Source organism: Pogona vitticeps, chromosome 3 (assembly GCF_051106095.1).
Source record: "Pogona vitticeps strain Pit_001003342236 chromosome 3, PviZW2.1, whole genome shotgun sequence".
Lineage (NCBI taxonomy): Eukaryota > Metazoa > Chordata > Lepidosauria > Squamata > Agamidae > Pogona > Pogona vitticeps.
In genome coordinates, this window is record NC_135785.1 from 65261888 (window position 1) to 65282413 (window position 20526).

The 20526-nt window shown below is 40.9% G+C and overlaps 1 protein-coding gene and 1 long non-coding RNA gene across 4 annotated transcripts in view; one reads left to right on the forward strand and one right to left on the reverse strand.

The window, feature by feature from the left end:
* GFRA1 (GDNF family receptor alpha 1) overlaps positions 1-20526 on the reverse strand; it is a 251153-nt gene that overhangs the window by 126375 nt on the left and 104252 nt on the right. The window lies entirely within an intron of this gene.
* LOC144587919 (uncharacterized) overlaps positions 14034-20526 on the forward strand; it is a 29495-nt gene continuing 23002 nt past the window's right edge. The window contains exon 1 of the long non-coding RNA XR_013543169.1: positions 14034-16146. This is a non-coding gene — a long non-coding RNA (uncharacterized LOC144587919). The remainder of the gene's footprint in view (positions 16147-20526) is intronic.

Consider the following 20526-nt stretch of genomic DNA (forward strand, 5'->3'; position numbering starts at 1 on the left):
TACTGTAGTAAGGTGTCCAACGTGCCTAGCAGTTTGCATTACATTTTTGCTAGCTCGCAGAGGATTTAATCATCATCAATGCTGCCGGAGTGGTGCTAGCAATGACATGCTTCCTAGAGACAGCCAACACAGAGTTGGGCTGTCCTACCACTTTAATGATTCTGTGTGTGGTGTGCAAAAAAGAACAAACCAGGCTAAAGGTCATGTCACCCACCCTGGTGCCACAGTCCAATATCAAAGAACAGTGCACTACTTTTTTTATCATCATCAATGGTGCTCATTACCCCCAGGATTTTTACTTTTACCCCATTTGGGGTAATTTACCCCTGTTCCCAGACCACTGCTCTAAATTAACAGTTTCCTCCCTAAAATGCTGTAAAAAGACTGAGTGAATTATTAAAATAGGCAGGTATAATCCTAGGATCACTAAAAAAGCAGACAGTTATATCTGTATGATTTTTTTTCATCTGATTCATCTACACATCAAGTGCTTTCTCTTTTGAAACAAAGTATAGCCAACAGCTGGAGCAAACAATGTCAAGACCAAAGAAGATGATATGGGGAGAGGGTTCACTACCATATAAGTGTGAATCAGAATTTGTTAATGAGTCTGTTAGTTATAAACTGCACATGGTCATTTTCATATGCCTCAACCATACAGGAGGTACAGACAACTACGGTCATCTAGATCAGTGGTTCTTAACCTTGGGCTACTTAGGTGTTTTTGGACTGCAACTCCCAGAAGCCTTCTCCACCAGCTGTGCTGGCTGGGGTTTCTGGGAGTTGCAGTTCAAAAACACCTGAGTAACCCAAGATTAAGAACCACTGCTCTAGATGTCATTGGACTGCAGTTCTCATGATCCCTTTTCACTGACAATGCTGGCTAGGGCAGATGGAAGTCGTGGTCCAACAGCATCTCAAGGACTGTAATTTGCTCACTCTTGCCATTCTATAGGAGACGTGTATTATTTCCATGCTCTGGGATTTGTTCCAATTAAAAAAAACACCTAACTGCCAAATGCTAACCATCACAATATTGTCCTTAAATATATATGCTTCACCGATAGGTAAGTTAAAAGTATAAGAATGCATTTGGTTTGCATGAATCAGTGAAACTGTAGCAACATAGCAACAGATTTAATCAGGGTTTTTTCCAAATATGATTTTTAAAGATATGGAAAATGGCAACCCATGATGGCCACATCTAAGACAATGGGATAAACACTGAGTTTCTCCTTTTCTCAATTCATTTGTTATTTTGAGCACATTTTAATAACCAAAAACCAATTGAAAATGACCTGTTGTTCATTTAGGGCCTGCAGGATATGAGGAAAAAGAGAAAGGAGCATTGTCTGCTGTCTTCGTGTCCTAGTTACTAAGTATTCTTTCTGCTATTCTTGGTGGTAAGATTAATAGAAAATGAGATGTATGTTTTCCTACTAATAGAATGGTTTTGACAGGAAAAGGCCATCATTAAAATGATGTTTTTCAAACACATCATGTCACAGTCTCCATGCATTGCCCTTTGAAAATCTGCTGGCTTTGTATTTGTTTGCCTAGAGTTGCAATAGCTGACAGCGTTCTGGAGACATGTGTTCTGGTTGTGTTTGCTGATGGGAAGGAGTGTGTGTAAAAACCATTTCCACTGGGGAGTTCTAGTGCAGTACAGTGGTGCCTCGCTTAAAGAGTGCCTCGTTTAGTGATGAATTCGCATAACAATGTGTTTTTTTAGAAAATAATATGCACCGTATAACAATGTTTCCTATGGGTGATTTCGCTTAGCGAAGTTTGGGACCATGCTTCGCATAACGAATGCGATTTTAGGTCCCCTGCTTCACTTAACGATGTTTCTTTTTTCAATTTAAAAAGTGTCTTAGAAGGGTCAAAAACGGTTCTAAATGCTTGGATTCGTTAGAGGACCCCCTAAGTCGTGTGCAAACCTGATTTGGCTTTGATCTGACTTTTCGTTAATTTATGGTGAATTTTTTTTCTCGGCCCATAGGAACCAATGGAGCTGTCAAAATCTGACAGCTCCATGCTTTCCTATGGGGGAGAAAACAATTCACCATAAATTAACAAAAGTTCAGATCAAAGCCAAATCAGGTTTGCACATGACTTAGGGGGTCCTCTAACGAACCCAAGCATTTAGAACAGTTGCTGAGTCTTCGTTAATTTTTTGTGAATTTTTTCTTCCCCCATAGGAAACAATGGAGCTGTCAGATTTTGACAGCTGTCAAAAGTTGGGGGGAAAAATTCACCATAAATTAACGAAAAGTCAGATCAAAGCCAAATTAACTTTTGCATCCGTTTTAGAGGGTGCAGAAGCTAATCCAAGCATTTAAAACCATTTTGACCCTTTTATGACACACTTAAATTTGCAAAAATTGCCTTTGCAAAGCCATTGAAATGCATTGAGTCAGCTTCAATACATTCCAATGGAAGAAACATTGTATCGTTTAACGATGTTTCCTATGGGTTTTTTCGCTTAAGGACGGCAATCCGTGCCTATTGGAACGGATTAACCGATTTCCAATGCATTCCTATCGGAAATGGTGTTTCACATAACGATGTTTCACATAACGTGTTTTTTTTTTTTTTTGGAACCAATTAAAATCGTTATGCGAGGCACCACTGCATTCTAAAAAATACTCCCCTCTCCCTATTTGGATACCATTGTGCTAAACCATCAGTAAGGAAACTATTTGTCAGATTCAGGCCTGAAGCAGGAGCCACAGTCAGGCCACACACTGCAACACTTAGTAAGCTTCAAGTTAGTAACTCACTCCATCTTTAGTCTGACATCAGACTAAGAACTTTCATGCTCAAGCTCTGAAGCTCTCCCCTAGACTTCATGATTTCCTATAATGTTGGAAGCCTTGAGGGATAATATGGGACCTTATATTCCTCTGTATATACAAGAATAAATATTGGGCACACTGTTGGCATTGGTCCCATGGTTTGTGAAAATAGGAACATAACAGCTGTGGTGGATCAAAATGTCATATCTAGCCCATCACTCTGTACAATATCCAACCAATTGTCTATGAGAAGCCTGCTATCAGGACACAAAAAAGCTCTTGAAGATGGATGCACTGATCCAATGCTAGGACCAGTTAGGCTCAAGGATGCTAAACGTGGTCTGGGCTCAAGGGTCTACACCTGAGTTATCTCCAGCACCTTGGACTAAGGGGTCCTTAATTGCACTGGGATGCTCCAGCTACATGCCCCTCCTGTTGGTACCACAGCCCCCTCAGCCTGAGTCTAGATCATTGCTGATTCTTCTCTGTGGTATAAGGTATACAGGCTCTCCGGTATACGCTGGAGACCTGCTATGTGAGGGGCTGTTTGAACTGGATGTGCATCTGACCCTATGGAAATCTCTAAGCAAAGCATCCTCAAACACAGTTGGGCAAGGAGGTACAATCTCAAGGATGAAGTCTATTGCAATCTATTTGTACAGAATCCTTCAAAGACACTGCATGATTAAAAATACTATTAAATGCAGCAAAGACTTTAAACAATATGAATAATGATTATCTACTCAGGCAAAACACTGTGAAGAGAAAAGGTATCTAGAGTACAGTAGATTAGTGGGTCAGTAAATATATAGAGCATAGAAGTCCCACATATTTGACATTTGAAGAACAAAGCTATCCATCAATGTCCTGAGTACAGATCGATCAAACAGAATACTGCTACCGAAAACCTAATAGTATGATAGTAATAATGTAGCCATAAAGCCTCTGGTCTATAATTGACTGCCCCTGCTTCAAGCTAGCATGTCTAAAGCAGTGACTAATGTTCACCTAAAGATTTCACTTGCTTTGGATGACAATCAGTTACACCTCACACTACTCTCAGCAGATCACTTGTATACGATAATGGACTATGGATGGAAGACAGAGGGAGAAAAATCTATTTAAACATGGAAGTGCATACAGAGCGCAGCAGAAAACTCTGAGCTATATTGGTTATTTTTAGAAACACAATGTAAGACATGTTGTATATCAGCAAATGGAAACAAAAACAACAACAACAACAACAAAATGAGATCTCACATAATGAATCGCCTAGGTGAATTTCTATCGCATTAAGAGAGGTATGTGAAAAATTTAGAAGAGGAGCAGAACTAAAGAAAAGTCAATATCAAGCTTAAGTAACACCAGCCAACATTTGCCAGTAACAAAAGTGAAATGAAAAAGTTAAAAAAAAAATAAATCAAGAGAACCCAGTAAAGGTTCTCTGGAAAAAAAGGGAAAAAAGGAGGTGACCCAACAGGCAATCCACTCTTTCTGATTTTGCTGCATTCCAAGGGTCCCAAAGCTAAATGTGCTGTCCAAGAGATTTCTTACATTTCTCCTGGCTCATGAAAAGGGCAGAGACTACTTGACACACTGAGCTTCCACCAGATGAAAACACGCACAGTATTTTATCACAGCAGGGCAGACACTATGTTTGTAAACACTTGCTGAGTCTCTAAATGTATCCAGTACTTGAGCCTCTAACAGCAAATCATCAGTCAGGGGAGCTTCCAGTGGCAGCAAGCCCTGCATCTGTATATAAGATTTCACAAACTTGGCAGTTGTTGAAGCAGGTTGTCTGCCTTGGAACTCTCTGTGGTCTTGCAAAAAATGTTCCAGAGGATGCGGACAACTAATCTCTCCAGCTGTTCTGTACTGGCTTCCCTACAAACATCCACCTGCTAATTTGCACGGCTTGTTGTTTCTTCTATTCCTCTTTCACTCCTTCGAGAACCTTATCCCATCCCAGCAGATCTTAAATGTCCAAATCAGGACAGAGGATTTCCAGCATGTGAGCCCTTAATACATGCAACAGAATGCAAATAGAAATGCAAATATGAGGTTCAAACGTTCAACATTCTACTGCCCTTCATGCACGTTAGGTTCCCAAACTACAAAATACATCATGGAAAAGGAGACAATGAATTTTTACCAAGCAGGGGAGTTGTTGTTTGATGGAACACTGTGACCGTGGGCTGCAAAAGATCTGGCAGATCTGCTTGTGCAGCTCTATATACGCAGCCAACCACTTGTTAGTACTCTACCCTTTTGTGTCTAGTGATTACGATTTCTTGCTAACTATTGCTCTTGCTTGGCTATCTCAATGTCATTTCCATCAATACCCTATACAAGCAAAGGTCTGACAAATAATAACTTCAACAATATGTTCTTAACTTCTGGAACTTAAAAGCTGCAATCCGCAAACCACTTACTCCAGAGTAAGGCATTAAAGTAAATGAGACCACTTCAAAATAAGTGGTTTGTCAATTGCAGCCAAATGCCTGTCAAAATTAAGGCAGCTTTTGTGCGTACAAGACAGGCTATATTCTGTCTTGCTATCGTAGAGTGAACAGTGAATACAGAATGCTTTTTCTGAAACTACTGGGAGTCAATTATAGGGCTACAAAAGCAAAACAGAACTGTAAGCATCAGTGCAGCTATTCCAGTTTTATTACTTGGGTCTGGCCCTTTATCTCCATAATCTAAATGTGTAAGTCCTCAATTCAGGAAAATGAGACAGGGTTGATCATGTGGCTAAATAGTTTTCAGAACTGGGTCTAGTGTTTCAGAGGCAGGCAGGCTTGCACATTCTTGATGCCCAAAGCAGGAATTTTAAATTGCTTTGTTGGTTTCACTGAAGCTTTTTTTTAAAAAAAAAAACAAACAAAAAAAACCTTTATAATTAAAATGCCCAATATTCTCTAATGGACCATGAGTGTACATCAAATTGCTCTGCGGCCTTTGATATGTACTTAAAGGCAATTGGTTAGTCTTACTGATGTATTTTTGAAGAGCCACTTATTGATTAATAACGTTTCCGTATTAATATAACCACTTTGTGGGGAACTGAGAAACATCAATAGTAGAAACCCATATTTATCCACAAATTAACTGTACATAGATCTGCTGCTTTAAGCCAAATGAGGTGCATTCATTCATTCCTTTACAAGAGCAAATCAACAACAAATAGTTAAGGAGATGAAAGCAAAGCAAAACCTGGACCTATTTGTCAATTGCGTAAAATGACTGTCTGAAATTCATGTCTTTTTGTCCTGCCAGAGCTGAAGAACAGATGACATAAAGCATACACTCTGGCTTGCTTATACTTTTGACACTTTAATAACTATAATGCTTTACCTGGTGACAGTGTTTCGTAAGTTTTAGAAGCCATAGTGGCTGCCAATGCTGATGAAAAGCAAACAAAATTGCTTTTAAACATGGGACAGGCGCAGGAGTGCTAGATGTGCAGGCATTAATGAATCCTGGAAATGTCTCTGAGTTCATACATGCCAAATGAAACGTTTATAGAACTAAATGTAACAACTTCAGAATTTTTGGGGGGCACAGGTTTAAGTGACCAGAAAGGACCCTCAGCAAAAACTGAGATATAAAATAGAATTCAAGATCTTTCCAAAATCCATTTCAGCCTAGGAATACAGGGCTATTTATATATTGGGGAATCCATGGCCTGCTGGATATCCAGATAAACATAGTCCTATTACAGTGGTGCCTTGCTTAACGACGATAACCTGTTCCAGGAAAATCGCCATTAAGCAAAAATAAAAACCCCACTGAAACACATTGAAACCCGTTCAATGCGTTCCAATGAGGTAAAAACTCACTATCCAGTGAAGATCCTCCATACGGTGGCCATTTTCGCTGCCCGTATAGCGAAGAATCCATCCCTAAGCACAGCGGGGAGCCATTTTAAGCACCTGGTGGCCATTTTAAAACCCGACCATCAGCTGTTTTTGATCGTCGTAAAGTAAAAATCGGTTCCCAAAGCAGGGAACCGATCATCACTAAGGGAAATTCCCCCATTTAGACCATCTTTTTGCAATCGCAATTGCGATCGCAAAAAGATCGTCATAAAGCGGATTCATCGTAATGCAGGGCAATCATTAAGCGAGGCACCACTGTATACGTAACTTGAAGAAATCATGAGGGTCTTCATACAAACACAACATGATTTGTTATTTTGATTTTTAAGTTACAACATTTACATGAACTTATATATTTGAAGTGTTTAGTGTAAGACTGTAAGTATTTCACTCACAGCTGCCTCTTCTCCAACAGCTACAGTGGCAAATCACACTGGTTCTCCCGGATCACATACAGCTGCATTTGATATTGATTGATTGATTGATTGATTGATTGATTGGTTGGTTGGTTGGTTGGTTGGTTGGTTGGTTGTTGTACTGCCCATTTATGGTTCTCTACAAGGCCACTCTGGGTGGTTTACACAATTAAACATACAACCTTTGGTAGCCTTTGTCAGAATCATTATGTTGTAATGGACACAGGAAACCTGGGTTCAAATTCCCACCTGGCCCTGGAAATGTATTGGGAGAGTGGCACTGGTTAAAACACTCCTTAAATATATCACATTTCACAGAACCATATTAAAGTTGCCTTAAGTCAGATAAGGTTTCCTTAAGTCAGTAGTTACTTGATGGCATATAAGGCACACTTAGTGGCCTTCTGAGTTACCTGCCCATGTTTGCCATTGGGTAGTAAGCTGATTCCAGGCTCTCATGGTTGGATATACAACTGATGATGTGGGGAGGAGCTGGAAAAGTACATTTTGGACTACAGTTCTCAGAATGCCCTATTCAGTATGGCCAGTGAGACTTACTTGACCTATGAAGTACCAACAAAGCTCTTTATTGACTTAAAGCTAACAGGGAAGTAATTCTGACATTTGGACTACATTAAATGGCAATGGACAGCCCTGAACCCAGGGAAGAATCCTGTTCTTGCTCTCCCTCTCTTCTTCACCACCTATTGAGCTGCTTAGAAAGTGAAAGACTGTTCTTTCTAAAGGCATGAAGCAGTTATTTGCAGAGGGGTTTTGAAATTAACCTGAGAGTAGTGTTAAGGGTACAGCTTATCCATTCTGGGACTACTGTGCCGTTGGTACATGGATGAGGTAGTTCTGATTCACATTTCCACCTGCTAATTTCAGGCAGTGTGAGGGAGAGGTTGGTAGAGATGCCTCCAGGAGCTTATATAGCCCCAGGCTGGGGTCCCAAGAGAACAATTTACTTATACACCACCTCACAGCAGTTAAAGCACTCACTGGGAGGTTTACAGTTAAATGATGGAGGCTACACATTGCCACCAGACACACACATACACCCATGAGCTGGGTACACAATTCACCGACCTCAGAAGACTGGAAGGCTGAATAACTTTGAGCAGGCTACCTAAATTCATTAGGATCAAACCCAGGTTATGAGTTTAACCTTACTCAGGTCATCAGCTTAACCTCTATGCTACAAGGTAGTTTTTTTTCTTTCCACATTATAGTCCTGGTATTTCTGCTCTTCCTTTAAGATTCCCAGATGTTCTGGAAAAAAATATTTCATTTTTAATTTTAATCTGGGAAGGGTGGGATGGTAGTTAAAGGGAGGATGCTCATTTGATGCAGGTGTTTTGTATTTTTTACTATTAGTGTCTATGTCTCTCCAAGTGCCACTGGGTGCAACGCCTGCCAGGTAATTGATTTTTATCACTAAGTATTGGCTTTAGACATCCAGTAATGATGCTACAGCTGTTATGGAATGCTACATTTATCCATTTAGCATGCGGTGAACTAAATCATATCGGACTGGCATATTCACCAGGAGGGTAGCATACGGTCAAAGCTATAGTTCTCAGTGTTTGTGACTGTATGCTCCAGCTGGTTCATGAAAGCTTTCAAAGAATGCTATTTCTTGTGGAGATTTTTTGCTTTGTATTTAGGCAAAGATTCTTACTAGTCAGTGTACAATTCAAAGTAACACCTACATATTTCAAGGAAAAATATTGATCTAGCTGGATGCCTTTTAAGTTTACCTGACATTTTCAAAATGCCCGCTTGTTTCTCAATGGCAGGTCTGTATCTCAGTCTTAGTAGGGCTGGATTTAAATTAATTTCTATCACAATGTGCAAGTTATTCTAATAAATCTGTTACAATATTTTTTACCATCTGAAAGCTGTCTGATAACCAATGTGAGATTCTCAGAATAAATAAAACTTTTATTGCATTGAGAAGGTGGTTAGTCATTGGTGTAGCTTAAAGGTAAAGGTTCCCCTTGACATTTTTAGTCCAGTCGTGTCTGACTCTAGGGGACTGCGTTCATCCCGTTTTCAAGCCAGAGAGCCAGCGCTTGTCCGAAGACAGTTTCCATTGTCACGTGGCCAGCGTGACTAGGGAACGCCATTTTACCTTCCCACCGAGGTGGTACCTATTTATCTACTCGCATTTGTATGCTTTCGAACTGCTAGGTTGGCGAGGAGCTGGGACAAAGCGACGGGAGCTCACTCCGTGATGTAGATTCGATCTTACGACTGCTGGTCTTGTGACCCTGCAGCACAGAGGCTTCTGCGGTTTAGCCCACAGTGCCACCACGTGTAGCTTAGTACTTCCCAAACTTAGGTACCCAGATGTACTTGGAGTACAACTCCCAGAAATCCTGGCCAGCACAACTAGTGGTGAAGGCTTCTGGGAATTTTAGTCTAAGGGCATCTGGGGACCATAGGTTGGGAACCATTGGTATAGATGCTGAACAAAATAGAAGCCAGTGCACGGCCTCTGAGTCTTTGAAAAAGTCTTCTCAAGTCTTCTTCAGCTGTGTACTACTTGGAAACTAACAAAAAAATCTTTAATTTTGCTAAATAGTTGCTCTAATCAGCTTGCAATCCCTGGTTAGTTTACAGAATTTTTGCAATAGTTCTTGATGATCAACCACTATTCCCAGGACTTTATAAAGATGGCAAAGCAGTGAGATCAGCCTAAAATTTTTTGGTTCTCTACAAGGTTTCAAAATAGCAATCATGTGAGCTGCGCATGCAAATAATTGATGGAGTTTTCTTTTTATTGGGGAAGTGGTAGCACAGAAAGCTAGCTCCATATTAGAAGCCTTGTAGACTGCAACCTCCCATTCTTTTAAGATAAAAGGCCATCGCAAAATTGCACAGAAAGACTTATTTGTTAGCTGTGTATTCCCATTCAATGCTGTTCCCAGGAAGTACAGCCACCAAATGACCAGATTAATTGGGTTGTTAAAATGGGTTTTATTTTGTACCATTAATGTGCAAGGCAGCTGGAGCAATGCAGTTAATTGAGTTCAATCTTCAATGGATCACTGCATCTTGTTCTGATATCCGATGATCCATTCTGCCCTTATGTCCTTGAAATGAACTCAAATCAAGGTAGCAGGAAGGCCTTGTCAGAAACATGGACCCCCCCCCCCCCGAGAAATCAAAGACAGAAGTCACCGCCGCTAACAAAATTGCTGGTTCATACAGAAGGGCAAGCATGCTGTTGTTGCCACCCAGTGACCAGCTGGCTGTGAATAAGCAGCTTCCTCTCTTGAAGCTGGAGTACTGGGGAAATTGTTTTCAGAACTAACACGCTCCTTTGTTGCACTTCTGATTTTCATTGTCTCTTGAATAGACATAAGCAATACTGATCACAAAGGCTATGCATGGATTGTAAGGCATCCTCTCTCTGTGTGCTTATTGATGTTCGTGTCTTGCCATAATTTTGAAAGTCCCATATTTGACCGTGTATAAAATGACACTTTTTCCTAAAATCATTAGAAGAAAAATTGAGTGTTGTTTTATACATGGAAGGAAGCAGTCGTGAGCACGCGCGCTCGGGCACCTCTTGCTGCCTAATTGCCTCTTCCAGAGCTCACGGTTGTCCCCTCTGATAGCCCCGAGGCAGCAGCAGCACGAGGCGGAGGCAAAGGAGCAGTCACACGCACTCAGGTGCCTCTTGCTGCTGCCTTCCCCGCCCGATCACCACTTCCCGTGGGACTGATGGGCTCAGTTCAGTCACCGTCTTGTCCCCTCCGGTGGTAGAGGCAGGAGGAGGCAGAGGTGGAGGAAAACAAGCACTCGTGTGCCTCTTCCTGCTGCCGCTGCCAGATCACCTCCTCCCACAATCTCTTTAAGGCAGGGGACAAGGCAGCGACGTGAGCTTGAGCTAGAGCTGAGCTCCGGCAGTCAGCAGAGACAGCAGCAGCAGCAGGAGACAGAGGTGGAGGAGCAGTTGCCCATTGACTGCTCCTCCGCCTCCATCAAGGTTCAAAATTAGGGGGCATTTTATACATTGGGGGTCATATACACGGTAAAATATGGTATTAAATTTCACCAAGTGAAAAGGAGGTGAAGGAATATAAAGATTTGGTTCATGAAGACGCCCAAGGCAACTTTCAAAGGATCGTCGTTGTTTAGTCGTTTAGTCGTGTCCGACTCTTCGTGACCCCATGGACCAGAGCACGCCAGGCCCTCCTATCTTCACTGCCTCCCGGAGTTGAGTCAAATTCATGTTGGTCGCTTCAATGACATTGTCCAACCATCTCATCCTCTGTCGTCCCCTTCTCCTCTTGCCTTCACACTTTCCTAACATCAAGGCCTTTTCCAAGGAGTCTTCTCTTCTCATGAGATGGCCAAAGTATTGGAGCCTCAGCTTCAGGATCTGTCCTTCCAGTGAGCACTCAGGGTTGATTTCCTTTAGAACTGATAGGTTAGTTCTCCTTGCAGTCCAGGGGACTCTCAAGAGCCTCCTCCAACACCACAATTCAAAAGCATCAGTAGCAGGCAATCTGGAAGACTCAGTAAATTAAAGTGAAGTACACTTCAACATCTCGAGCTGACCATATTAGATTCTTTTTTATATAGAGAGCAGAATACTGCACTTGGACAGTTAGGGTTCACTGTCCGGTAAGCTTTGTCACTCTAGCGGGTTCGAAGTTATCAGAAGTGGAGACAGCAGGATTGTTGCCATAAAGGATGATATTTCAAATAATGTATATGAGGAAGATCAGCCACAGATCTTGAACATCCTCCCCCACAGGCCTCTTGCAGATGGCAACTATCTCCATCTAAGAAGCTAAGCCTGGCCCCAGCAATGGCCATTAACCTTTGGTAATTTAATAAAAGCATGTAATTTTAGAGCTACCCACAAGAACCTGGTGCACAGCCTGAGGAAGATGAATTATTACTGAAAGCTCACTGTTTGTTTTTTGTTTTGTCTTTTGTTGTTTTTTACTGGTCCAATAAAGATATCACCTGTTCTTGCATTTGTATTGTTTTGGAGACCACATGGTGTTTTTCTGATTTTTTCCCCCGGTCTTGAACTGAAAAAAAATCTTAGGCAAGGATTGGGTTTGTTTTTCATCACTTTACTTTGCACAAAAGTAGGAGCAACTGCAGAATGATCAACTACAACAGCTACCATGTCACAAACTCACGGGTCTCTGAAACAGATTGTCTAAACTAAAATTGTACCAATAGGCCAGAGACACACAGGTGATTACGGATAGGTAGATGAATAGATAAGGTCACATTACAATCAGAAAGGGCCACAAATATTGTTAGCAGAAGGTCTGTACATCACAACAAGCCAAATATAAACAAATCTGCATAGACTTCAACAAACAAATTTCAACATATCTGATTTGACTTCATAGGCCTGAACCAATACATTCCTGAAACTAGAGTTAAAATGGACAATTGAGGCAGAAGTCGGTATGTCATAGAACTGAAGCCCAACTAGACCCAATGAAATACAAATACCAACTTTCAAGCCAGATTTCTCCAGTTTAATTTAATCTACAAGAGAGACAAAGCAGACACACGGATGCATTTTATTGGATTATCTTCTATTCAAAGAAAGTATCCAATTACCCTACTTTTGCATTCTATGGGACCGAGGCAGTAATTATACTAAGCATGAAAGTCTTCCCTGTTTTTGTGGGAAAGCCCTGAAGATTGATCGTTAGAGCCATAGCTCTTGTGCAAAGTATTTGTCAAGATCCAGCTCTCATTAAAGGCTTTAAGGAAAAGTCTCTTTAGAAGATGAGCCTCACTACAGAGTAAACCTGTGAACACACAGATTCTGCAAAGAAAAATCATCACTATCTAAGTCAAAAATAGATATATAAAAATCAGCTTTTTACTTGACTTCAGAAGTATTGTATCTCTGTACCATAAAACTAAGTTGAGATGAGCCACCTAAATTAGTGGTGGCTTAAATGGGTGCACATTTTCAAATACACCATGCAGAAAATAATCTGTAAAGATAACAGATGAAACATTAAGCACACAGAGAAAGCTTTTACTGACCAGAGAGGTAGGTAGAGTTACAGCAGTCATGTTGAGTAATACAAGAATGTCAAGCACATCTTAATGGCTTTAACTGCATCAGTATATTTAAAAAGCTCTATCACCCACTGATTCCCCAAGACAGCAAAAGAGGGAAGACTCAAACTAAAAGCTTCTGTGTATGAGATGGACAAAGACAAAGCAGCTGCATAACGTTTATATTCCTTGCCATCTTACATTTATAGAAAAGCATATACACACACTTGCCCCCAAGCAGCGCCAATTTCTCATATTCAGAGTAACACATACTAGAGGTTGTGCGGTTTGTGCATGTGTGTAAGGGCTTATATTTGGCATTAAGAATGGGAAAATCTGTCTCTCCTCCTTTTTACCACAATGGAAATTTTAAAATCTTGAGTTCTTTCTATCTCAAGCACAAAGAAACTTGTAAATTTTATGAATTATTTTCAAAATAAAAGTGCACTGAAATTGTATTCGCGAAGGCTTTCACGACCGGGATCTAATGGTTGTTGTGGGTTTTTCGGGCTTCTTGGCCGTGTTCTGAAGGTGGTTCTTCCTAACAGTTTGCTGTCCTCTGAAGATGCCGGCCACAGAGACTGGCGAAACGTTAGGAAGAACCACCTTCAGAACACGGCCAAGAAGCCCGAAAAACCCACAACAACCATGCACTCAAATTCTCATGCCACTGCACTGATGAAGTTCAACATGTACATCTTTTCCTAGGATGAAAAGGATGGTATTGTACCTGTCTGCCATATATGTTGTTAATCATAATCATCACGCGCCATCAAGTCAATTTTGACTTGTGGAATCCTGGAAGTATAGAATACACAGAAGTAACCATTCCCTTCTTCTGTGGCCATCCTGGCAACTTCAGTTCAGCATCAACATGCGATTCAAACCCAGGCTTTTAAAAGCTGAGAACTCATAACCCTGGACCCGGATGGACAAATATGTAAGTTTTAGTTTCTTCTACATTCAGTGTTTTCAACTGTAGAATTCATTTTACATCAAACACAGAGGATTATGGTTGGCTGAATACTTTAGTGATTTGAGTAGCTGGCTGCAGAGCTAGAGGTCAAGAGTTCAGCTAATCACAAAGGTAAGCTACTTCTGAGTACTGTTTACCCAGCAAACCCTGGAAAGCGTTGCCATAAGTTGGAATCAATTTAATAGCATGTAATCATTATTACTGTGGGAATTTCAGTAAATTCTTTTTAAAAAAAACCCAACTGCATAAACATTCACACATAGTTCAAAGGTCAACATATTCATTCTATAAGAATTGCCTCTGTGTGAGTGTGTGTAAAAAATCAAGAGAATGTCTCCCAACCTTTATCAATTTCGTCAAAGAATGCTCCCTACTTACAGATAGAAGTAGTCTTTGTATAACAAAGAAGCTCATTACTCTTCTAATAATCATGCATTTTGTGAGAGCAAGAAGTAGAATATAATAAAAATCTTTCATAACAGTTGATTAGTAAATATAGCCTGCAGAAAGTCTAGATCTCATTGCACTTTGCACATTAAAAATCCAAATGCACTGGGAGAGCTGGGATTTTAACCCCCCATAGCTTTAACACAAAGAAACACATTAATAAGATACAATTTAGATTTGCATTTTTTAATAACCAAGGGGATCAAAGAACTGGAACACTGCAGGGGTGCAACACTGTATTGCAAATTGAAACTACATGGCACTGTAGGTACTGTATTATGATACATAATCATACTAACATAAGGCTGGGACCTTATGTGCTGTTACTGAGGGTCAAATTGTATGCCCAATCTTACAAGAAATGGTGGCTGTGGGTCTGATTTAAAGTGAAAAGTACTGAACCCTCTCCATGCATCCTCTTTCTTCGAGCACTTTTTTCTTAGCTATGCTCCGTGCCATTCTAATTCTGTGCAATCAAATCAATTATGGCAATCCTTTTCAGAATTTTCTGGGTATAGGATACTTAGAAGTGGCTTACCCTTGCTTTCTTCTGGGGGTACTTTGGGACCGCATAGCTTGCCCAAGGCTACGCAGGCTGGCTCTTCCACCTGGAAGCACAGCGGGGAATCAAATTCCCCACTGAGCTATCCAGCCACCATAAAATCAAAATGTAGCATGCAATGAGGTAAGTGACAGACAAAGAGCAGGACTGACAGGGGCCCCCTCCTTCATCTCAATTTTTTTTTCTATTAAACTGAACAGAAACTTCTTTTTTACTGGACTGAATAGAAATGGTTGAAGTTCTCGTGGGAAGACTTTTCAATTAAAATACCAACATTTTTAATCAGAGGAAATCATTCTGCTCTCTCCTCTAGTTTTGAACATTCTACCTAAAAACAGTAGGGGTACACATGTGCATGGGGGCCACATTAAGACACACTGGAGCCCTAATCTATGTCAGGTTTAAGAGGCTATTAAGCAAAAAAAAAAAATGTGTATTACTCTATCAGAAACTGGTTGGTTGGGTGGCAGGTTGTTTTTCTGGAAGGATGTCTTACATAGTCTGGGAAGTTAAGCTGTTGGTTCCTAACTTGTATACACAACAAGTTCTGAGAGCATGTTTCCGTTACCCAGCAAATCCATGGCTTAGAGGGAGGTCCTAAATTCTGCCGGACCCAGTGCCTTTGAGGACCAAGACATGTCTTTCAAGCCCTCCTCAGAGAGCACAGAGCTCAAGATAGGAATCTGACTGTTGGCCACTTGTGGCTCTCAATTGGCTACAAGCAGCTGCTGAATTAAAAACAAAGCCCACGCCTGCTGCTCTCCTGTGCCTTGTATCTTGCCTGCTCTGGCATGAGCTGACCATGGTACTGATTTCTTGTGCTGAGTTCAGAGCCTCCTGCCAGGGTTAGCCACCTTCTATGAGCCCCAGCTGTAAACAGGTTAAAGGGTTGGTTCTCCTTTTGTTTTAAATCACATATCTGCTGTTCTCCATTGCAGTTCCAGCTTCTTGGACAGGAGGGGGTGGAGCCGAGGTGAAAGGTCAGCCCATTTCTCTGCTAAATCAGGTATTTTAGTGAATATGTAATTTCACTGCAAGCTCAAGAAGTCAAAATTGTCTCTGAGCTATATTAACCTAGTCCCTTTATGTCACAAATTTGTTGAAAGAAAGCAGCATCGTCCACCCCTATACACACTGGCCAATCTCTTCCCTCTTTCTGCATCTTTGACTTGTAGATTTATCAGAGAGCATAAGCTCTCTTGACAGGAATTGTACCTTTATGTTCAGCATAGTTCAACACAACTGCTGACATTAAATATATGTTACAGCAACAGCACTGCTGACCTGACCCTTTTCTGTCTACATCTTTAATTCATTCAGACAAGCAAGACAATAAGATGCTGAATTATTCTGAACAGTATAGCCAGCACACAAATTAGCTGAATTTATTTGCACTTATAGTTTTGTTCATGTTAACTGGAATCAAATCTGACCCTCCCAGCAGATGCAGAAAACAATCAACAACCACTAATATGGCTACACATGTTAGCTTTCCTTTGTAATATACTAAAAACTTCTAGAAAAAAAAGCCATTTGTTTATGTCCTATTTGTTACACCTGTGAGTATAACACTGCAGTACAATGTCTGGTGGCAAAATGGCACAAGCTAAGAAGTCAGTGTAGACATTATCTATTCCACACCATATCATGTGACTGCACACAACAAACACCTATGCCGATTTCTTCCATTGTAGAAATTTGCTACCGAGAATTATAACATTTACATCACACCATTGTAAAATGACAAAAGATTTTGGGCACAGTACCATAACTACAATCAGTACTTCTTGAAAATAAATTTTCTCAACAAAAACATACAGTATAGGGCAACCCCATGGATGGGACAGAAAATGGCCCAGAGGAAGCATCTTGGGAATGGCAACTTGAATGCAATAATGCTCAATTTGCTTGTTTGTTTACCTACCTGCCTACCTACCTACCTACTTACTTACTTACTTACTACACCAGCCTTCCAGTGGCAAACCACTACTGTGAATGGTTAACAACAAATTAAAACACACGCTCTCCCACCATACACAAAACACAAATGATAAACATGGCACAGAAAAAAAATCTGGAAAGTCAAATGTTCTCCACCCTCCTTTTCTATAATCTATCACAATACTGGTGTTAAGTATTTTTAAATGTTAGCTCAGAGGGGGGTTTTTTTGGGGGGGGAGCATGAGAGGATAGTTAGATATGTCAAAATAACAAGAATTTCTTTTCTATAAATATTTTTAAAATATCATGAGAAATTGGGTTCAGAAGTTAATGCTTCCTCGAGGCATAACCAGCACTTACTCATCAAACACTATAGGCCTCACTGACCTTGGCAGTGTTACAAGGATCTTATTTTCACATGGATGAGCTGTTCATGAATGATTTTCCCAAATAAGATATCTATCAACATCAGCCATGCTTGTCTTCTTGTGCCACATGTATTTTTCTTGATTAAATGTTATTTGGTATGGATATTAAACAGAAGAGCCACCATTTTCATTAATGTGGGAACTATTTTAATCTCTTACCTCTCTCGGGAGAAGCACTAAAAAGAATGTTCTCCAAAAGAAAAATGAAAAAGGGGTGCTGTTGTCTATTCATGATAATAATGCTAGAAATGGGAACTTAATTACTACAAAAGACTCATAAGCAAGTAAGTCAATCTCAAAAATGTCATTAAATAGCTCTTCCCAACATTATATGAGAAAGGATTGTCTAACACACAGTATTGCATTTTCTGTACATAGCAGCTGCATTCCGGGGTTTTAGTGTAGGACTAAAGACTTTGGCCTCCTTGAAATAACCACAGATTGATCCCAACACAGAGAAAGTAGTCTTAGAAGAGATAGTCATGTTAGTCTGCGCTAGCATATCAAGCCAAAAGAAAATAAAAAGTAAAAAGTAAAACAAAAATGTTGTGGTGTCTGCCTTAAAGAGTAGGCATCCTTCAGTCTCAAGCAACTATGGTAACATGCTCTGAACAGAGGTCTTGGAACAGCATCTAGTGTGGCTGAGAAGACCAATTTGAGAGTGACAATTCCTTCCTCACTGAAGAAAAATACAATCTGTCCCCTGTCCAGCTTCCTGATTTTGCTGGTTTCGAGTGCCTCTTTGCCTCAGCCTGCTGGACAAAGGTCTCTTCAAATTGGGAGTGGCCATGATGCAACGCCTGCCTCCAGGCTGAATGCTCAGATGTCAACGTTTCCGTTCTGTTGAGGTCCATTCCTAAGGCCTTCAGAACCTGCTTGTAGATATCCTTGTATCGCAGCTGCGGTCTCCCTCTTGGGCCTGCACTAATTCTCCATACAGGAGATCTTCTGGAACCCGACCATCAGACATTCTCACAACATGCCCAAGCCAACATAGACGTCTCTGTTTCAGTAATGCATACATGCTCAAAATTCCAGCTTGTTCTAGGACTACTCTATTTGGAATTTTGTCCTGCCAGGTGATACCAAAAATGCATCGGAGCCAACACATATGGAAGTTGTTCAACCCTCTCTTGCCATGCACAAAGAATTCAGGACTCACTGCAGTACAGGAGTGTACTCAGGACACAGGCTCTACAGACCCAGATCTTGGTATATGCCGCCTTCTTCATATTTAACCATACTCTCTTTGTGAGTCTAGAGAACATGGTAGATGCTTGGCCAATGCATTTATCCAGCTCCACATCTAGAGAGTGTGTGTCAGAGATCGTTGAGCCAAGGTACACTAAATCATGAACAACCTCCAGGTCTTGTGTGGAGATGATAATAGAGGGAGGTGAGTCCACACCCTGGCCCATGACTTGTGTTTTCTTTAGGCTGATTGTTAATCCAAAATCTTGGCAGGCCTTGCTAAAACGATTCTTGAGTTCTTGGAGCTCTTCAACAAAATGGGCAACAACAGCTGCATCATCGGCAAAGAGCAAGTCCTGCATGCATTTCAGCTGGACTTTGCTTTCCGCTCTCAATCTAGAAACATTAAAGAGCCTTCCATCTGATCTAATCCAGAGATAGACACCTTCTCTTGCAGTTCCAAAAGCATGCTTCAGCGTGACAGCAAAAAAGATCCCAAACAGAGTCGATGCAAGGACACGGTCCTGTTTCACTCCACTTTAGATGTCAAAGAGATCTGATGTTGAGCCATCAAAAACTCCAATGCCCTTCATTTCCTCATGAAAGGACTCAATGATGTTAAGGAGTTGAGGTGGACAGAAGATTTCATACAGCTCAGTGGTGATGATCTCTTTACAGTACTTCAGCACTTCAACAGGGATGTTATCCTTGCCAGGTACCTCGCTGGAGGTGAGAAAGGAAAGGGGGAGGAAAGGAATTTGGAGGGGGTGGAGATGGAAAGGCGGAGGAAAGGAGTTTACAAGGGGTGGAGATGGAAAAAGAGTTAAAGCCTTAAAGAGTAACTTCTATATTTTAATATATACTTCCATGGAGAAATGATTGAGAAAGTGGACTTGTCCAGAAAATCTCACATTAAAATATAGTAGTTGCTCTTTAAGGTGCCACAATGTTTCTGTCTTCTTTATTTTTTATTTTGTTTTTACCTGATATGCTAACTTCTGGGAAGCATGTGTTGATAAGAAGAGGTTGACAGTTTAAAGAAATGTTGTTCACCTTTAGAAAAGGTAACAAGGCTTCGCTGTAAAAAAAAAAAATTGTCTTCACATGCAAAAGAGTCAGTCCGTGGCATTTCAAGGTAAGCTTGGGAAAGAACTGAATCTGAAACACAAGGTAACTTTGGAAAACCCAGGGATCCACTGAGACCATAGTAATGACCTCACTTGGTACCAGGCAGCTTCCGATATGACTTCTTAAAGACAAAAAACACTGCCAAAATAACTTGACTAAAGAAGGAGATGGAACCTTCTGCTACCTACACCTCTCATATTTCTCAGCTACACCCTTCTTTAAAAAAAATGCAAGACCATCTTGTATTTACCTAGAGAAAGAGGCACAGATCAATACCCCAGGAGCAGCTTGGCGGCCTCTTAGAGACTTACTTAGAATGTGCAAAACCCTCTCAGGGGCTTCGCATGTTCGAGAAATGCTTGAAGGGCCCCGTTTTGCATTGTGTTGTGTCTCCCTAAGAGACTACCAGGATACCCAATGTGGTGTAGTGGATAGAGTGACAGAATATGACTCTGGAGACCCGGGTTTGGATTCCCACTTAGCCATGGAAACTCAACTGGGAGTAAGAATGATAAAGTAACTCCTTAAATATCTCACTTACTTTGAAAGCCCTATTACGGTTACTAAAAGTTGATTCCAACTTGATGCCACACAACTAAGAGAGTACCAACCTGCTCATCCACCCTCATGCACTACTGATGTACCCTCTTTTCTAAATAAGCACAGGGTGGACCTCTTAGGCATGTAATGAAGGCCTT